At 35.7% G+C, this 21,490-nt stretch overlaps 1 protein-coding gene across 2 annotated transcripts in view; it reads left to right on the top strand.

Annotated features, from left to right (window-relative positions):
* TYRP1 (tyrosinase related protein 1) overlaps nt 1–21,490 on the top strand; it is a 1,170,479-nt gene that overhangs the window by 255,456 nt on the left and 893,533 nt on the right. The window lies entirely within an intron of this gene.

Genomic DNA, 21,490 nt, shown 5'->3' with positions numbered 1-21,490 from the left:
ACATAATAATAAAGAAGAAAAGCATATAACCAGATGCAACTTTAGTTTAGTTGTTGAATTCTAACCATATTTTAAACCAGATTTCTGCAGAGAGTAGAAAATATAAGGACATTTTCATAAATTCAAGAGAAATATGAGAAATGCATCTTATGTATTTTTAGATATTGCCAGGAAATGTACTTTTCAAAGCCTTAAGTAAATCCCCAATCTCATAAGAATATTTCAGTACAGAGGCTATGCACATTTTCAAGGCACGAGTCCAGAGTCCTATTGCTATGTTGTTATAACTATTTTATCTTCTGTCTTTGTGTGTACATGTGTCAGATACTAAAAAAAAAATTAAAAAAATAAAAAAAAAATCCCTCAGAACTCAAACATTGTTATAGACCTATTGCCCAGAGGATTTCATGTTGTTAACTAATTGCACACTCCTAACTTTATTTCCCACTTTTAAATTTCTATTTCTGAAATTTAATGGATTTATTTCTAAGAGCATTTCTGAAATGATCAAAGGAAGTAGCAGACCTTGTGGAAACATTCAAATGATTGTTTCCCTCACATTCTCACAAATATGTGGGACTTTAAAGAGGAAAACTTATTCATATGGGAGAAAAAGCTGGAACAAATCATTGTACAAATTATTCAAAGCTTTTTAGAACTTGATTAGCAGCTGAAAAATGCATAGCAAATGTATTTTACATAAACAGTGGTTATGGTAAAAGAGGCCATAGAGATTATGAACACCATCTTCTTTTTGGTGTGGAAGGAAATAATTTCAAAATATAAAAGTAATTCTCTAATATCAAACAAAATATGTCACAAAGCTTGTAACAAATACTGTAGACTGTCAGTCCATCAGTCAATTTCAACAAAAGCTGCAGAATTCGAAGAATGAAAATAATCCTTGTTAAATGTTTAAAATTTTATAATGACAAGATGAAATCAGTGATTTTGTGTCCAAATGAACACACAATATTCACAGAATATGAAACTTACAAAATAAGTGATTAATGTTATTTTTTTTCACTTTTGTCCCATGTGAGTATAGCAAAATGATCTTAGTAAAGACAAATTGATAATATTGACACAAATTAAAGTACTGTATCACCTATGATAAAAATGTCATGATTTCTGATGTTGGGCTGCAAATCAAATAATCTACAAATAGAAAATTGAATCTTCTGTATATATTAATTGTGTTATTCCATTATTCCTTCCAGTGAAAAGTAAGTTTCTTTGACTTAAAGGCCAGTATAATCGGGGTGGGGAATTGGGTGCGGGTAAGGGTTAGTACTCAGTATATCAGAAAACATAATTAGTAATATTTTGACCAAATCATTTGGTCCTATGTAAAAAATTATGAATCATCTATCATAAGTCAAAAAAAGTAATCAAAATTTACAGTTGTTCCACTAGAATTGCAGCAGAATGCCCCATTCAAATGAAATGAAATCATTCCTTTAGAGTTAGACTTTTCTACTGACCACACATGCACAGGGTGACTTCAAATAAAGGAAACTCATTGTTTTTAGCCTTTATCAATAAGGCCACTTCCTGATTAAACTGAAAACAAAGCAGGCATCATAGCCTAGATATACTAATGTCTGTACTACCAAACAAGGCTCAAGTCTTGACATCATTTATTAAGGCCACTATTTGGTCCAGGAAAGTACAGACAATATTGTTGTATCAATATTGTAATATTATTAGTCCAATAAGTACTAAAATGTAAACAGAGATGGTTAGAAAAGATGCTTAAAAATACACAATAAGTCATGTTTTGGGGGTTCACTTACAATCATTACAGACACAAGAATATCTCTATAAAATATGAATCTCTGTTCCAATTTCTGCTTGGTCACTAAGACATTTTGTTTCAAGCAGTATTTCCTGTATTCTCTCTGGAACACATTGATTGCTTTCTTCCAATCTAGCACATTGGTTCTTCTTGTTTTCCTATATTTAAACACTGAAACCTAAAACAACGGGTAGCAACTCAGTATCTATCCTCTCTTCCCCTCCCCTGCCCTGCCCTCTCTCTCTGTCTCTCTTTCTATCTCTCTCCCTCTCTGTCTATTTGTGTGTGGAGGGGGGAGTTATGTTTGTGTGTCACAAATCTAGATAATTAATCTAGTTACTAGATCAATATTGTAGTATAGGAGTTAACTTCAACGTCCTCTGGGAGTTAAACTCAAATGGCCTCTGGGTACTTAAACAAGAGAGATTTTACAAATATGATATAAATTTTTTCTCCACTCTTATAAGCAAATGTAAATAATACATTTTACTATTGGCTGGATTTTAGATAGCAAGCAAAACCACATGTTAGATACTGCTGCTGTCTCTTTGTTTGGCATCACTGGAAAGATGTAAATAGAGGGATAAGGGAAGATAACTATATATGTGAAAATAAGTAACAATATATAAAAACAAATAATAATATGTTTGTCTTTTATTATAGTGAGCCGCTATTCATTATGTGTTACATGGAAAACAGCAATTTTCTTTGTAACAAAACCCAGATGACTAGGAAAAAATGGCAAGAGTTATATAAAATTGTAAGTGTATGTGAGGGTAGGGTGAGGAAAAAGGGAGAGGCTTAAAATAAACCTACAAAGGAAAACACCATAGCTGGTGAATTTGTAAATTGTATCTTCTATATAAGCACTTGTATATTTTTAAATTTCAGTACGTGTTATGATCTTGTTAGTGTTCCCTTAAAATTTATACGTCCAAAATGTTTTTTTGTTCTTTTTTTTTTTTTTTTTGAGACAGAGTCTTGCTCTGTCACCCAGGCTGCAGTGCAGTGGCACAATCTGGGCTCACTGCAACCTCTGCTGCCTCAGAGTTTCAAGCGATTCTACTGCTTCAGCCTCCCGAGTAGCTGGGACTACAGACGCCTGCCACCATGCCCAAAATCTTAACTCACAAGATGATACTAATAGGAGGTGAGGCCTTTGAGAGGTGATTAGATCATGGAGGTAGAGCCCTCATGAATGAGATTAGTGCCCTTATAAAAGAGGTCCAAGAGAGCATGTTGGCCCCTTTTGCTCTTCTGCAATGTCAGATCACAGAATGTGCCATCTATGAGGAGCAGACCCTTATTAAAAACCGAATCTGCTGGTGCCTTAATCTTGGACTTCCCAGCCTCCAGACCTATGAGCAATACAGTGCTTTTTATAAGCCACCTAGCCTACAGTATTTTGTTATAGCAGCTCCAAGAGACTGAGACAGTACATACCATTAAAGGAATAAAAGGAAAGGTAAACTATCTCACCATAAACTGTGAGTTTTAATTCTGGGGTGTTTGAAAGTAAGGTGCAGGAGCACATTAATATAGAAAGTGGTTTCAGGTATTTGAAAAAATAGTGTTTCTAAAGACAATGATGTAGAAATAATAACTTCAACAAATAACTTAGGATATTCTGTGGAATGCAATAAAATAGCCATATTATACAAAAGAGAGGAACCATTTTTCCCAGTCAAATTAGCACAGTGACTGTAATAGTCAACTCTGCATAAGGTGAACAGATTAATGGTGAGGAGGTGAAAAGATAAAAAGCAGGAAAATAAAATACATGAGCAAAAATGCAATAATAATCCATATATACTTATGTATGCATATAAAGGATACAAAGCCCTTTTTTAACTATTGCAAATGCTGAACAATTCTCAAAGTAAGGGAGTAAACCTCTACCAGCAAATTACTGAATCATGCTTTAGAATACCATGATTTCCTTGCGGCAACAGACTGTGCTCCAAGAAGAACATATAAAAGTCATCAAAACAGATTTAGGAAACATACTCCTATAAATGAGTATACTGTGAGTGAAATCTAGGTAGAAAGGAGAGAGCAGACTCCTTCAAGTTCTGACAAAGGCAGAGAGTGTCCGCTTAGAAGAGCTGTTAAAGAAAATCCAAGGTAGATACAGGTAGAATAAATATGAGAAAGTAAAGAAAAAATCACAAAAAAATAGAAAATTTGCAATAAGTTAAAATTAAGGCAACTACACCAAAAGACATGGGAACTAAAGTTGTGCTGAGAGGAAAATTTGTAGTAGTGAACATGTAGATTAAAAAGAAGAGTAGACAGAAAAATGAGCACCACTTGGCAAAATCCAACACCCTTCCATAATAAAAACACTCAACAAATTAGAAATAGAAGACAACTTTCTCAACTTGAAAAATGTCATTGATTGAAAAAAAACACAGCTAACATCTTATGGTTAAAAATTGAATGTTTCCCCTTTTAAGATCAGGAATAAGACAAAGTAGCACGTTGCCACTCAAATTAAACAAAGTAGTGGTGGAGCTAACTAGGGAAACTTGACAAGAAAGAGAAGTAAAAGGAATCCATATAGAAAAGAGAAGTAAAATTATCTCTATTTGTAGATGGCCATGATCTTGTATATTGAAAATCCTAAAAAATATACATATACTCACACACAAGCAAGTCATTCGAACTAGAGCTAATAATCAATTTCAACAAGGTTGCAGATACAAAATCAATATCAATATTTTACTCTTCTTGATGCCATTGTAAGTAAAGAATAAAATACTTCAGAATAAATTTAAACAAGATCTGAAATAATACTCTAAAAACTACAATACATGGTTGAAAAAAATAAGAAGGAAACATAAATGAAAAGACATAACATATTCATGGCATACTTAAAGTTGTTAATATAGCATTACTCTTCAGATTGATCTACAGACTGAATACAATCCATATCAAAATTGCACTGGCCTCTTCAGAAACACTGATAAGCTACTTCTGAAATTTATATGGAAATGCAAGGGGCATAGAATAGCCAAAACAATCCTGGAAAAGAAGAATTTATTTGGAGATCTCACACTTCTCAATTTCAAAACTTAGTTCAAGGTTACAGTAATTAAGACTGTGCAGTACTGGCATAAGAATAGACATAAAGATGGAACTAATTTAGAGTCCAGAAATAAACCTTTCCATTTACAATCAGTTGATTTTCTAAAAAGGGTGCCAAGACAATGTAACGAAGAAAGCCTAGTCTCTTCAACCAATGTTGCTGGCCTGCCTGGCTATCCACCTAGAAAGGATGAAGTTGGACTACTTCCGCATACCATATACAAAATTTACTTCATAGACATTAGCACAAGAGCACAAGAAACTATAAAATTCTCAGAAGAAACTATAGTAGTAAATTTTTGTAACCTTGTGTTGGGCAAAGCCTTCCTGGATGTAAACCAATGGTACAAACAGCAAAAGAAAAATATATTAATTTAATTTATCCAAGTTTAAAAACTTCCTTACTTCAATTAATACCACCAAGAAACTAAAATAGCAATGTACAGAATGGGATAAATATTTGCAAATTATATATCTGATAACAAACTTTTATCACAAATACATCAAACATTGAAAAGTCAATAATAAAAAGAGCACAAAACCGAGCAGATAATCTTAATAGACTGTCTCCAAAAAATATATACAAATGGCTAATAACATATGGAAAAGATGTTCAATATTATTAGTCATTGAGAAACGAAAATCAAAAGCAAAATGAGATGCCATTGAATTCCACACTAGGATGGTTATTATAAAAAAGATAGATAATAGTAAGTGTTGGTGGGGATGTGAAAAAATTTGAACCTACTTACTCTGTGGATGAGAATGTAAAATGGGGTAGCTACTTTGCAAAACATCTGGGCAGTTCTTCAAAATGCTAAACATAGAATTATACTTTGAGCCAGCAGTTCTACAATTACTCTCAAAATACAAAAAATCCTGTGTCTAAACAAAAATTGTTCACAAATATTAATAGTATCTTTATTCATAATCAAAAACCAGACACAATCCAAGTTTCCATAAACTGAATTGGTAAATAAAATTTGATACACTAATACATTGGAATATTATTCAGCAATAAAAATGAATTTAAAAAGTTCTGAGTCAAGCTACGGTAAGAAAGAATCTTGAAAACTTTAAGCTAAGTGCAAGAAGCCAGTCACAAAAAAGTAAATGTTGTATAATTGTTTTTATATAAAATATGTTAATCTTTAAAATCAGAAACTGCATTAGTGGATGTCTTGAGTTGGTTGGGGATAAACAGAAACTACAGTAGTGGATATCTTGGGTTGACTGGGGATTGAAGGAAGAAAATGGAAAGTGACCTAATATCTTCAGATTTCTTTTGGGCGTGATAAAAATATTTTAAACACAGGTTTCAGAGATGCCTACACCAGTCTATGAATATATTATAAACCATTAAATTATATTCTAAGTGTGTTAATTGTATGGTATGTGGATTATATTTCAATTAATGTGTTACATATTTTTAGAGAGTAGTCCTAAATTGCTACTAAAACACGTGTTCATTGTTCCCACTTGCATTAAAAAATAATTTGATTATTTTAGATGTATGAATTAAAAGGGAAAGAAAAATCCCAAATAATATTTTTTTTACATAAATATATTGCAATGGAGAAAAATTTTAGCTGCATATTATATATAATCCCATTTTAGTGTTGGAAAGATTCTTAATAGCATGTGTTCTGTTTGAAGCATACGGTCAGATAGCCATTAATTATTCAAGTAATCAATAAATAACAAGCATACACATAGCACTTACTCTGTGCCAGGAATTCTTTAGCTACTTTTTATATATTAATTGATTTAATTGCTATAACCTTCTGTGGTAAATACCAATATTTTTCTCTTTCTATAGCTGAGGAAACTAAGGTCAAATGATTAGGAAGTTGTAAAACCACTATTTTAATTTATCAATCTAGTTCCAAAATCTATGCTGTTAACATGATACTAACAACATTGTAGCCTTGATGTATTTAAGCAATAATCTTTAGTTATCCTTGCCAAGGACGGTGTTAAAAAGAATGAGCAGGCAATTTCTTGGCATCAACAGAATTCATGTGTCCCTTGACTCCCAGACTGATTGTGCCTCCCATACCCAAAAGAAGCTGTAGTTGCCTTCCCATTCACCACAGCAGCAGAAGTTAATCGGTGTTGATTTTGTTGTATGGACATAACACTAAATACAATAGCTATGAACTACTTTAATTATAAATAGAAGCATTTTCAGGTTAAAATGTTAAAAGGAAATGACAAAATATTGACAGGTAACTTTTTTGTAAGAGAAAAGATAACTTCAGAAAATTAACTAATCTAGACTTGAAACAAACTGATTAATTTCATTGGCAAATTAGGAGAATAATTGTAATTTATAATGATAAGTACTTTTCTACTGTGCTCTAGGTATTTGCTTTGTGCTGCAGGATAGTATATATCATGAGCATAGCCAAGGTTGAAGGTTTAAGTACCATCTAGTGAGGGGACCAGTGCATGATTTGAGGTCACTGATAATAAACAACATGTACACCAGGTTCCAGTGGTACACCACTAACTGACAGCAAGAAGAGAGAGTGTGCACAAGATCCAGTCCCTTGGCATGCATCAGTCCCCCATGGCCAGCAGATCTCAGCAAAGGTGGTCAGTGTGACTACATGGACCTCACTTCTTCTGCAGTAGAAAGACATTTCCCCCTGTGTCATGGAGTCTGAAATACAGAAAGTTGGGAGTGTGCCTAAAGGCCATAGACAAATGTACTTAAGCAGAGTACAGAACTACTTATTAAGTCCAGAAAAGGGAACAATATTCTCTCACAAACCAATAAGCCCAACACCAGCTATAAGGGCACTTTAACTCCAAGTAAGGAATTGTTCCAGCCCCAAATCCATTCATATGAAGGCAAATGAGATCCACAGACTGCTTCTAGCCGCCTTTCTCAGCAACTACAGAGCAAAAAAATGAACAGTTCTAGCATATATTTGCACGAGCAAGAACAACACAAGAGGATTTTCCTAGCACTCTTAGATTTAAGTATTTGATTCATGTTGAGATTATTTTTGTATAAGGTAAGAGATGAGGATCCAGTTTCATTCTCCTGCCTGTGGCTTGCCAATTATCCTAGCACCATATGTTGAAGAGGGTGTGCTTTCCCCACTTTATGTTTTTGTTTGCTTTATCAAAGATCAGTTGGCTGTATTTGGCTTTATTTCTTCATTCTCTATTCTGTACCATTGTTTAATGTGCCTATTTTTATGCCAGTACCATGCTGTTTTGGTGAATATAGCCTTGCAGTATAGTGTGAAGTCAGGTTATCTGATGCCTCCAGATTTCTTCTTTTTGCTTAGTCTTGTTTTGGCTATGCAGGCTCTTTTTTGGAGGGGGTGTGGGGGTTCCATGTGAATTTTAGGATGTTTCTTTCTAGCTTTGTAAAGAATGATGATGATGGGAATTGCACTAAATTTATAGATTGTTTTTGGCAGTATATGGTCATTTTCACAATATTGATTCTACCCATCCACGAGCATGGGATGTGTTTCTATTTGTTTATGTCATCCATGATTTATTTCAGCAGTGTTTTATAGTTTTCCTTGTAGAGATCTTTCATGTATTTGGTTAGGTATATTCTTAAGTATTTTATTGTATTTTTCTTCAGCTATTGTGAAAGGGGTTAAGTTTTTGATTTAACTGTCAACTTACTCATTGTTGGTATATAGCAGAGCTACTGAATTGTGTGCATTAATTTTGTATCCTAAAACTTTGCTGAATTTATTTCCCAGTTCTCGGAGCTTTTTGGATGAGTCTTTAGGGTTTTCTAGGTATATGATCATATTATGAGCAAAGAGCAAAAGTTTGACTTCCTCTTTACCAATTTGGATGCCCTTGATTTCTTTCTCTCATCTGATTGCTCTGGCTAGGTCTTCCAGCACTGTGTTGAATAGAAGCATCTTTGTCTTGTTCCAGTTGTCAGGGGGAATGCTTTCAACTTTTCTCCATTCAGTATAATGTTGGCTCTGGGTTTGTCATCGATGGTTTTTATTACCTTAAGGTATGTCCCTTTTATGCTGATTTTGTTGAAGGTTTTAATCATAAAGCAGTGCTAGATTTTCACAAATGTTTTTTCTTCATCTTTTGAGATCATTATGTGTTTTTTGTTTTAAATTCTGTTTATGTGGTGTATCACACTTATTGACTTGTGGATATTAATCTCTGAATCCCTGGTTTGAAACCCATTTGATCATGGTAGATTATTGTTTTGATATGCTGTTGGATTCAGTTTGCTAGTATTTTGTCAAGGATCTGTGCATTTATTTTCATCAAGGATATTGGTTGTAGTTTTCTTTCTTTTCTTTTCTTTTCTTTTTTTTTTGTTTGTTTGTCATGTCGTTCCCTGGTTTTGGTACTGGCTTTATAGAATGATGGTGATACTGGCTTTATAGAATGATGGAGGGAGGATTCCCTCTTTTTCTATCCTGTGGAATGAATAGGATTGGTACCAATTCTTTGAATGTCTGATAGAACTTGGCTGTGAATTGGTCCGATTTAGAACTTTTTTTGTTGGCAGTTTTATAATTACCATTTCAATCTTGCCGCTTGTTGTTCGTCTGTTAAGAGTTTCTATATCTTCCTGGTTTAATCTAGGAGGGCTATACATTTCCAGGAATTTACCTATCTTCTCTAGGTTTTCTAGTTTATTCATAGTAGCCTTGAATACTCTTTTGTATTTTTGTGTTATCAGTAGCAACATCTCCCAATTCATTTCTAATTGAGTTTATTTTGATCTTTCTCTTATTGGCTAATCTCACTAATGGTCTATCAATTTTATTTATCTTTTTAAAGAACCAGCTTTTTGTTGGATTTATCTTTTGTGTTGCTTTTTCTTTCAATTTCATTTAGTTCCTCTGATCTTAGTTATGTCTTTTCTCCGGGTGAGTTTGGGTTTGGATTGTTCTTGTTTGTCCAGTTCCATGATGTTTGAGCTTAGATTATTTATTTGTGCTCTTTCAGCCTTTTCGAGGTAGGCATTTAGTGCTGTGAACTTTCCTCTTAACACCACTTTTGCTGTATCCCAGAGGTTTTCATAGGTTTTGTTACTGTTATCATTCTGTTCAAATAATTTTTTAATTTCCATCTTTATTTTATTGTTAACCCAATGATCATTCAGGAGCAGGTTATTTAATTTTCATGTATTTGCATGGTTTTGAGGATTCCTTTTGGAGTTGGTTTCCAATTTTATTCCACTGTGGTCTGAGAGAGTACTTGATATTATTTCAATTTTTTTTAATTTACTGAGACTTGTTTTGTATTATATGCTCTATCTTGGAGAATGCTCCATGTGTAGGTGAATAGAATGTATATTCTGCATTTGTTGGGTAGAATGTTCTGTAAATATCTGTTGAGTCCATTTGTTGTACAACGTTTAAGTATGTTGTTTCTTTGTTGACTGTCTGTCTTGATGCCCTGTCTAGTGCTGTCAGGGGAGTATTAAAGTCCCCCACTGTCATTGTCGTGAAGTCTGTCTCATTTCTTAGGTATAGTAGTAATTGTTTTATAAATTTGAAAGCTCCAGTGTTAGGTGAGTATATATTTAGGATTATTATATTTTCCTGTTGGTGTGTCCTTTTATCATTGTATAGTGTCCATCTTCATCTTTTGTAACTGCTGTTGCTTCAAAGTTTGTTTTGTCTGTTATAAAAACAGCTGTTCCTGTGTGTTTTTGGTGCCCATGTGCATAGACTGTATTTTTCCACCCATTTATCTTAAGTTTATGTGAGTCCTTATGTGTCAGGTGAGTCTCCTGAAGACAGCAGATACGTGGTTGTTGATTTTTTATCCATTCTGCCATTCTGTAACTTTTAACTAGAGCATTTAGGTCATTTACATTCAACATTAGTATTGCGATGTCAGGTATTATTCAATTCATTATGCTATTTGTTGCCTGAATGCCTTTTTTCATTGTGTTTTTGTTACCGTTATACAGCTCCTATGATACTTATGCTTTAAGGAAGTTATATTTTGGTCATTTCAAGGATTAGGTTCAAGATTTAGAGCACCTTTTAGCAGTTTTTCTAGTGCTCAGTTGGTAGTGGCAAATTCTCTCAGCATTTGTGTGTCTGGAAAAGACTATCTTTTCTTCATTTATGAAGCTTAGTTTCCTTGGATACAAAATTCTTGGCTGATAACTGTTTTGCTTAAGGAGGCTAAAAACAGTACTCCAATCCCTTGTAGTTTGTAGGGTTTCTGCTGAGAAATTTGCTGTTACTGATAGATTTTCCTTGTTAGCTTACCTGATGCCTTTGCCTCACAGTTCTTAAGATTCTTTCCTCAGTCTTGACTTTGGATAACCTGATGACTATGTACCTAGATAATGATCTTTTCCAGGGAATTTTGCAGGTGTTCTTCGCGCTTCTTATATTTGGGTGTCTAGATCTCTAGAAAGGCCTGGGAAGTTTTCCTCTATTATTCTCTCAAACATATTTTTCCAGACTTTGAGATTTATATGCTTTCTTGGGAATACCAATTATTCTAGGTTCGTAAGCTTAACATAGTCCCAAACTTCTTGGAGGCTTTGCTCATTTTTTAAAATTCTTTTTTCTTGGTCTTTGATGGATTGGTTTAATTCAAAAGCATTCTCCTCATGCACTGAAGTTCTTTCTTCTGCTTATTCGATTCTGTTGCTGAGATTTTCCAGTGCATTTTGCATTTCTTCACATGTGTCCTTGATTCCTAGAATTTGTGATTGTTTTCTGTTTATGCCATCTATTTCACTGAATAATTTTTCTTTTATATCCTGTATCATGTTTTTGATTCTTTTAAGTTGGAGTTCACCTTTCTCTGGTGCCTCCTTGATTAGCTTAATAATCGACCTTCTGAATTCTTTTTCTTGCAATTCAGAGATTTTATCTTGGTTTGGATCCATTCCTGGTGAGATGGTGTAATCTTTTGTGAGTGTTAAAAAAAACCTTGTTTTGTCATACTGCCAGAATTGTTTTTCTGGTACCTTCTCCTTTTGGTAGTCCATGTCAGAGGGAAGATCTGGGATTCAAGGGCTGCTATTCAGGTTCTTTTGTCCCATGGGATGGTGTGATGTTCTCCCATTTCCCCTAAGAATGGGGCTTCCTGAGAGCCTAACTACAGTGATTGTTTTTGCTCTTCTGGGTCTGGCCACCTAGAAGAGCTACCAGGCTCCGGGCCTACTGGAGAGTGTCTGCAAAAAGTCCCATGGTGTGATCTGTCTTCAGGTCTTTCAGTCATGGATATGTGCACCTCAGGGAATTGAAGGGGACTCTGTGAGGGTCCTTGGTTGTCTTTTTGTTTAGTGTCCTTGTTTTGTGTTTGTTGGCCTCCAACCAGGAGGTGGCACTTTCAAGAGTGCATGAACTGTGTTACCTTACTGAGGAAGTAAACTTACCCTAGGGTCACACGGTTAAGTATTCAGTTTTCTCAGAGCCATAGAGCTCCCAAAAGAGTGTGTCCTTTCTCTTTGGCAATCAGGGCAGGTAGAGAAAGACCACTAGGTGGGGAAAGGGATTAGGATTAGGTGTGTCTAAGATTAAACTCTCCTTAGGCAAGGCTTGCTGGGGCTGCTGTGCGGGGTGGGGGTGTGGTTCTCAGGCCAATGGATTTATGTTTCCAGGGAGATTATGGCTCCCTTGGCTGACTCATACAGGTCACCAAGGAAATGGGGGAAAGTGGGCAATCACAGACCTCACCCTGCTTCCATGCAGCCCTCTGTCCTGAAGGCCAGTCCCACCCCCACCATGTTCCCCCAGCAGCACTGAGTCTATTTCCAGTCAGCCAGTGACAAGAGCTAAGAACTTGTCCCCCCACCACCAGCCTCCCTGATGAGAAAGCAAGCAGACTCAGTTTTCTGGCATCTCAGGGAGCATGCAGTGGTGATTCACTTTCTTCAAAGGGTCTCTGGATTCTCTCAGCTTGCCTGGTATGTTGCTGTGGTAGTTCTTGAAGCAAAAGTTCATGATATGTGTCTCCACACACTTCTCTGTCTGTCTGAGTGGGAGCTACAAGCTAGTCCTGCTTCCTGTCCACCATCTTAATGTCCCCCATATAAATTGTAAAATAGTTTTTGCTGATTCTGTGAAAAATGTTCTTGGAAGTATGATATTATAGGAATAACACTGAATCTATAAAATACTTTGGGTAGTATGACCATTTTAACAATATTGATTCTTCCTATCCATGGGCATGGAATGTATTTCCATGTTTTGGTGTTATCTCTAATTTCTTTCAGCAATATTTTGTAATTCTCATTGTAAAGATCTATCACCTTCTTATCTAGCTGTATTTCCAAGTATTTTATTATTTCTGTGGCTATTCTGAATTGGATTGGATTTTAATGTGGCTCTCAGCTTGGACATTATCAATATATAGAAATGGTACTGATTTTTTTACATTGATTTTATATCCTGAAACCTTGCTAAAGTTATTAATCAGATGTAGGAGGCTTTGGGCAGAGACTATAAGGTTTTCCTGGTGTAGAATCGTATCATCTGCAAAGAGAGATAGTTTGGCTTCCTATTTGGATGCTGTTTATTTTTTTCTCTTGCCTGATTGCTCCAGCTAGGACTTCCAGTACCATGTTGAATAGGAGTGAAATTGAGCATTCTTGTTCTGGTTCTCAAGGGGAATACTTCTCGCTTTCATCAGTTCAGAATGGTGTTCACTGTGGTTTTGTTACAGAGGGCTCTAATTATTTGAAGTATGTTCCTTCTATGCCTAGTTTGTTGAGATCTTTTAACATGAAATGATGTTGAATATTTTTAAATCTGTTCTGCATCTATTAAGTATCTGAGTTTTATTACTCTGTTTATGTGATTAATTACATTTATTGATTTGCATATGTTGAGCCAACTTTGGACCCAGGTATAATGCTTACTTCATAATGGTGGATTAGATTTTTGATGTGCTGCTGGATTTGGTTTGCCAGTATTTTGTTTAAGTATTTTTGTATCTATATTCAGCATGAATATTGGCCTGAAGTCTTCTTTATGTTATGCCTCTGCCAGATTTCAGTATCAAAATGAAGTTGGCCTCATAAAATGATTTAGGGAAGAGTCTCTCCTCAATTTCTGGGAAAAGTTTCAATGGGATTGGTACAAGCTCTTCATACTGGTTGAATTCTGTTTGGTAGAATTCAGCTATGAATCCATCTGTTCCAAGGCTTTCTTTTTTTTTTTCTTTTTTTAATTTATGAAGGGGTGGCCTGCCCCTCCACACCTGTGGGTGTTTCTCGTCAGGTGGAACGAGAGACTTGAGAAAAGAAAGAGTCACAGAGACAAAGTATAGAGAAAGAAAAGTGGGCCCAGGGGACCAGCGCTCAGCATACGGAGGACCCGCGCCGGCACCAGTCTCTGAGTTCCCTCAGTATTTATTGATCATTATCGGGCGTTTCTCGGAGAGGGGGCTGTGGCAGGACAATAGGGTAATAGTGGATAGAGGGTCAGCAGGAAAACATGTGAACAAATGTCTCTGCATCATAAACAAGGTAAAGAAAAAGTGCTGTGCTTTTTATGTGCATATACATAAACATCTCAATGCCTTAAAGAGCAGTATTGCCCCCAGCATGTCTCACCTCCAGCCCTAAGGTGGTTTTCTCCTATCTCAGCAGATGGAATATACAATCGGGTTTTACCTGGAGACATTCCATTGCCCAGGGACGAGCAGGAGACAGATGCCTTCCTCTTATCTGAACTGCAAAGAGGCCTTCCTCTTTTACTAATCCTCCTCAGCACAGACCCTTTACCGGTGTCGGGCTGGGGGACGGTCAGGTCTTTCCCTTCCCAGGAGGCCATATTTTAGACTTTCACATGGGGAGAAAGCTTGGACAATACTTGGCTTTCCAGGACAGAGGTCCCTGCGGCCTTCCACCGTGTTTTGTGTCTCTGGGTACTTGAGAGTAGGGAGTGGTGATGACTTTTAATAAGCATGCTGCCTTCAAGCATTTGTTTAACAAAGCACATCCTGCATAGCCCTAAATCCATTTAACCTTGAGTTGACACAGCACATGTCTCTGCGAGCACAGGGTTGGGGGTAAGGTTACGGATTAACAGCATCTCAAGGCAAAAGAATTTTTCTTAGTACAGAACAAAATGGAGTCTCTTATGTCTACTTCCTTCTACATAGAACGGTAACAGTCTGATCTCTCTTTCTTTTCCCCACAGTTTATTTATTTATTTATTTATTTTGATGGAGTCTTGCTCTGTCACCCAGGCTAGAGTGCAGTGGTACGATCTAGGCTCACTGCAACCCCAACCCCCCGGTTCAAGCAATACTCCTGCCTCAGCCTCCCGAGTAGCTGGGATTACAGGTACCAGCCACTGTGCCCAGCGAATTTTTGTATTTTTAGTAGAGAGGGGGTTTCTCCATATTGGCCAGGCTGATCTCAAACTCCTGATCTCGTAATCTGCCCACCTTGGCCTCCCACAGTGCTGGGGTTACAGGTGTGAGCCACCACGTCCAGACGTTTTGTTTTTATTACTGATTCAATTTCAGAACTCGTTATTGGTCTTCTCAGGGTTTCAATTTATTCCTGGGTTATGGAGCTTTTATGTTTCCAGGAATTTATCCATTTCCTGTAGGTTTTCTAGTTTGTGTGCATATAGGTGTTCATACTAGTCTCTGATTTTTTTTTTTTTCTTGTGGAATCAGTGGTAATGCCCCCTTTGTCATTTCTGATCGTGTTTATTTGGATCATTTCTCTTTTCTTCTTTATTAGTATAGCTACTGGTCTATCAATCTTAGTTATTCTTTGTAAGAACCAACTTTTGGTTTTATTGATCTTCTGTACTATTTTTAGTCTTCTCAATTTCAGTCAGTTTTCAATCTGATTTTTTCAGACTGAAATCTCAATTTCAATGTGATTTTGATTATTTTATGCTGCTAGCTTTGGGGTTGGTTTGCTTTTGTTTTTCTAGTTCCTCTAGATGTGATGTTGGGTTGATAATTTGAGATTTTTCTAACTTTTGGATGTGGAAATTTAGTACTATGAACTTTTCTCTTAGACTGCTTTAGCTGTGTCTCAAAGATTCTGTTGTATTTTTTTTATTTTCTCATTAGTGTCAAAGAATTTCTTGATTTCTGCATTAGTTGCTTTCTTTACCCAATAGTCATTCAGAAGCAGATTGTTTAATTTCCATGTAAATTGTGGTTTTTAGAGATCTTCTTGGTATTGATTTCTATTTTTATTGTGCTGTGGTTTGAGAGTGTAGTTGGTATGATTTTGGGGTTTTTTAATTGAATTTGTTGATCTAATTAAACGAAAGAGCTTCTGTATAGCAAAAGAAACTATCATCAGTGTAAACAGGCAACCTACAGAATAGGAGAAAATTTTTGCAATCTAGTCACCTGACAAAGGGCTAATATCCAGAATCTACAAGGAACTTAGTCAAATTTACAAGAAAAATACAAACAACCCCATCAAAATGGGCGAAGGATATGAACAGACACTTTTTAAGAGAAGACATTTATGCAGCCAACAAACATGAAAAAAAAGCTCATCATCACTAGTTATTAGAGAAATGCATATCAAAACCACAATGAGATACCATCTCACGCCATTTAGAATGGCGATCACTAAAAAGTCAGGAAACAACAGATGGTGGACAGGATGTGGAGAAATAGGAATGCTTTTTCTTTGTTGGTGGGAGTGTAAATTAGTTCAAAGATTGTGGAAGACAGTGTGGCAATTCCTCAAGGATCTAGAACTAGAAATACCATTAGACCCAGCACTCTCATTACTGGGTATATGCCCAAAGGATTATAAATCATTCTGCTATACAGACACATGCACACATATGTTTATTGAAGCACTGTTCACAATAGCAAAGTTTTGTAACCAATCAAAATACCCATCAATGTTAGACTGGATAAAGAAAATGTGGCACATATACACCATGGAATACTATGCAGCCATAAAAAAGGATGAGTTTGAGGCCAAGGTGGGCGGATCACAAGGTCAGGAGATCGAGACCATCCTGGCTAACACGGTTAAACCCCATCTCTACTAAAAATACAAAAAAAAAATTAGCTGGGCTTGGTGGCAGTTGCCTGTATTCCCAGCTACTCAGGAGGCTGGGGCAGGAGAATGGCATGAACCCGGGAGGTGAAGCTTGCGGTGAGTCAAGATTGCACCACTGCACTCCAGCCTGGGGACAGAGCGAGACTCCATTTCAAATAAATAAATAAATAAATAAATAAATAAATAAATAAAAATACAAAAAATTAGCCAGGCGTGGTGGTGGGCACCTGTAGTCCCAGTTACTCAGGAGGCTGAGGCAGGAGAATGCCATGAACCTGGGAGGCGAAGCTTGTAGTGAGCTGAGATCGCGCCACTGCACTCCAGCCTGGGTGACAGAGAGAGACTCCTTCTCAGAAAAAAAAAAAAAAATAAGAGATCATATCCTTTGCAGGGACATAGATGAAGCTGGAAACCATCATTCTCAGCAAACTAACACAGGAACAGAAAACCAAACACCGCTTGTTCTCAAGCATAAGTGGGAGTTGAACAACGAATGAGACCATATGGGCACAGGGAAGGGAACATCACACACTGGGGCCTGTCAGGGGTGTGGGGGCCAAGGGGAGGGATAGTGTTAGGAGAAATACCTAATGTAGATGATGGGTTAATGTGTGCAGCAAACCACCATGTCACATGTATACCTATGTAACAAACCTGTACATTAAGCACATGTATCCCAGAACTTAAAGTATAATAAATAAAAAAAAATCTCCTTTGCAAAATTAGAAAAACAAAAAAATTTAAAAAAATTGCAGGTTTCTTCCCATTTGCAAAGGAAAATGTAATTATACTTCCATTTAGCTTCATTCTATGTTTATTGGGAGCCACTCTTTTACAATGTATATTTTAACATATTACTCACTAAAAGTTTGATTAATTGAAATTAGCATGTATTCTAAAGCTTTTCTGTATCTACATTTTTTCTCCTTTTCTGAACTCCAAAGGTCAGAATGATTTTTATTTATTTTATATCCTTGCCATCAGCTAAGAACTATAGAGTAAGGGGTAGGAGTAACTAAGGACTACCAACTAATGAAACTGTGACTCACCTTTCAAAGTTGGTTTAGAGTATATTATTTGCAGTGTCAAACTTTTCATAGTAATACTATATATAAAGTTAGAAAAAAACACAATATTAAAACTATATAGTTCTTGTCTTTTCACTTTGGTATCAAAGAATGAATTCCTTTTCCATAGAGGTTCAAATAACTTTTTCAAAATCTAATCTACCTGAGGCTATTTTTTGTTTTCCTCCAGAAAATAAGTAAAATCTCTGCATTCTCTTTTCTTATTTTTTTATTCTTGTTTTTCCAAGACTATTTTAATGTTTTTATATTTAATGGCGACTTACTAATTTTGTGGCATTCTTCTTCGGTCAACTCAAATATTATCCATAACTTATCATTCTAGCAACTAAGGATTTATTTTTTTCTACAATTGATTTTTAAGTCTTGTTACATGATCGCAAATAGAAAACATTCTAACTGTAATGATGTAGTATGAAGAACATAGGAAAAGATAGAGATAAATACCTTGGTTCGATACCATTAGAACTATATAAACTTCATCCTGAAATTCATTCTTCTGTGTTAATATATCACCTTTCAAACTACAAATATGTATCTTTTTAATGCTCAGTATTTTGATTATCTGACCTGCCATCATTAATGCAAATATTTACACTTTTAAACACATAGTGGAGATAAATATTTTAACACATAAATAATATTCTTATTTTTAACATGTAGCTGAAATTATCAGAATTGGAGAAATAAATTATTCTGCAAATAGAGAATCCATGAAAAACTCAGAATTGAGTAACAAGATATTAACATGTTTTCTCAGGTTCTTATATTTTTAAACATGGATGATCATTCCATTTTTATATATATCTAAAGACTTAGTTTTCATTAAACAGGCTTCAATGAATTCCAACTTAATCAAACCTAACACATTGTTTGAAACTTTAAAGATAAAGATACTAAGAAAAGTTATTGTGTATATATGCTGACTATTTCATTACACTCTCATTTAGTCTTCACAAAGTTTCTGTTGGGGGTGTTTGTATTATTGTGTAAGTTTACTCCGGTGTTGTGACAAAGCACCACAAAATGTATGGCTTATGCAACAAAATTTTTTTGTCTCACTGTTCTGGAGTCTAGAAATCTGAAATCAAGGTTGTCAGCAGGGTTAGCTCCTTCCAACCACCAGGGTAAATAATGTGTCCCATATTTGTACAGTGGCTTCTGGTGGTTTTCTGTAATAATAAAGAGATCTCAGGCCATCAGTGTTTGCTAATTGGCTTTACCCAAAAGTAAAGTAAGGCTTCTAGTGTTTTAATGACAGAAGATAGTTTTACAACATGGGGCAAGGTGCCCACTGAAGTTAGGTTCATACCTTCCCAGAAACTGGGAGATGGGACACTATTCTCCTTGGTGATTACATTTCAAAGGGAAAGAGCTTCCTTGAGAATGACAGTGGTAAGCTGGCAAATGGCTTTAAAAAAAGATTTACATCTCACAGGGACAGAGAAAGGATTACAATTACAGGAGACCCTTGAACAATGTGGGGTTTAAGGGTAGGGACCCCTGTGCAGTGTGAGTATAACTTTTCACTCTCCCAAAACTACTAATAGCCTACTGTAGAGTGAAAGCCTTACCAATAACATAAACAGTCCATAAACACATATTTTTTATGTTATGTATAGTATATTCTTTATCCTTACAATAAGCTAGATAAATAATGTGACAAGAAAATCATATTGAAGACAAAATACATTTACTATTCATTAAGTGGAAGTGGATCATCATAAGGTTCTTCATTCTCATGGTCTTCATGTTAAGTAGGCTGAAGAGGTGGAGGAAGATGAGGGCTTGGTCTTACTGTCTCAGGGGTGGCAGAAGTGAATGAAAATTCACATATAAGTGGACCCAGTTCAAACTCGTGTTGTTTAAGGGTCAACTGCATATGTTTTCCAAGTAAATGCTCTAAGAAAAGGGAAGTCATGGCCTTAATGGCAAGAGGAAGCCTACCTAAGATGTAATCAACATGTGGGAAACTATAAGTTTGTCTTGGTCATTTGTTTATGATTATTAGTAGTGAAACCCCCAACACAAAGGTAAGCTCCTTAAAAGAAACAATTTTTTCTGTCTTGTACATGATTTTATTTGGAAGACATAGCACAGTATCTGGCTCAAAAAATTACTATTAGAAATATTTTATATATATATATATATATATATATATATATATATATATATTTTTTTTTTTTTTTGAGACAGAGTCTCGCTTTGTCACCCCGGCTGGAGTGCAGTGGCATGATCTTGGCTCACTGCAACCTCTGCCTACTGGGTTCAGGCAATTCTCCTGCCTCAGTCTCCCAGGTAGATGGGACTACAGGTACACACCACCTCACCTGGCTAAGTTTTGTATTTTTAGTAGAGATAGTGTTTCACCATGGTCAGGCTCGTCTTGAACTCTTGACCTCAAGTGATCCACCCATCTTGGGCTCCCAAAGTGCTGGGATTACAGGTGTGAGCCACTGTGCCAGGAGAGAAACATATATTTAAGAGCATTTTTCTGGAATAAGCATCTTCTTGAAATTTATAAAATAATCGAACGATGTCTTCCCTAGATATTTAGGGAAGAGAGCAGTCATTGCTCTTGTTTAGCTTGTATTTCTCCTATTTCAGTGCTTTTCAAGTTCTACTGTACCTCCATCAAGTCTCTTTTGAAGTGTTGTTTTCTGGCAACCTCTGCCTATGTATTTAAATTGAAAGGTTTAAATGCACTTTGTAAGTTTATTCTATTGGTTATGTTCCACACAATATCCTATGCTAAGTCATTGCCTGGGAATGTTTTCTTATTTGATTTACTCTCTTTGCTGGATACAAATAGTATTGATAAACTAAGCATCTTGTACACTCTATGATCAATGTTTTACCCACTTTGCATTCTTCTTGGTATTCACTGAAGAAAAGAGCTGTGTTCCATTTATTTTAGGTCTCCGTTGAAAATGGATTTTTCTATTTAAAAGTAAATATACAACGAAATCTTCCTGAATTGGCATCAAGATGTGCTTCCAGTAGTGTTTTCTCTATGCTTACTTTATATCCATGTCACATGGGTTGCATGTACATCTGCACTAATTAAATGTATAATTATTTTTAATCAAGTTCTTGATGTACAGTATGTAAGAGAAATTAGGATATTTATACTGTGAAATAACTGTGGTGTCATATATTTTCTTTGCAAAATACTGTGGTATTTAAAGAAAATCTTCAATATCAATTAAATCTCTTGTTTGTAGTGGTTTTGTCACTAGTTGTGCCATCAGGTTATCCAACCTGATATTTTTCCCTCTTCCATCCATTCCCGTCCCCACCCAGAAACAGATGACACTCTAAGTAATGAGTACCTGATGTGGAGGATCTGAAATTTGCAAGCCAGGAAATCAGAAATTATTTTTTCTAGTTGATGATTGTTGACTTTTCTTTTAAACTTGTGCTTTGCATCCTATGGATCTCAATATTTGGTTAACTTTTGGAACTAAGTCTTATTGCTACTTTCTTTGTTATGCTATCAGACATACGGTTATCATGTGTAATGTCAGG

This window comes from Pan paniscus, chromosome 11 (genome assembly GCF_029289425.2).
Source record: "Pan paniscus chromosome 11, NHGRI_mPanPan1-v2.0_pri, whole genome shotgun sequence".
NCBI classification, from domain to species: domain Eukaryota; kingdom Metazoa; phylum Chordata; class Mammalia; order Primates; family Hominidae; genus Pan; species Pan paniscus.
Note: the sequence above shows the minus strand (reverse complement) of the source record. Positions and strands in the feature narration are given on the sequence as shown.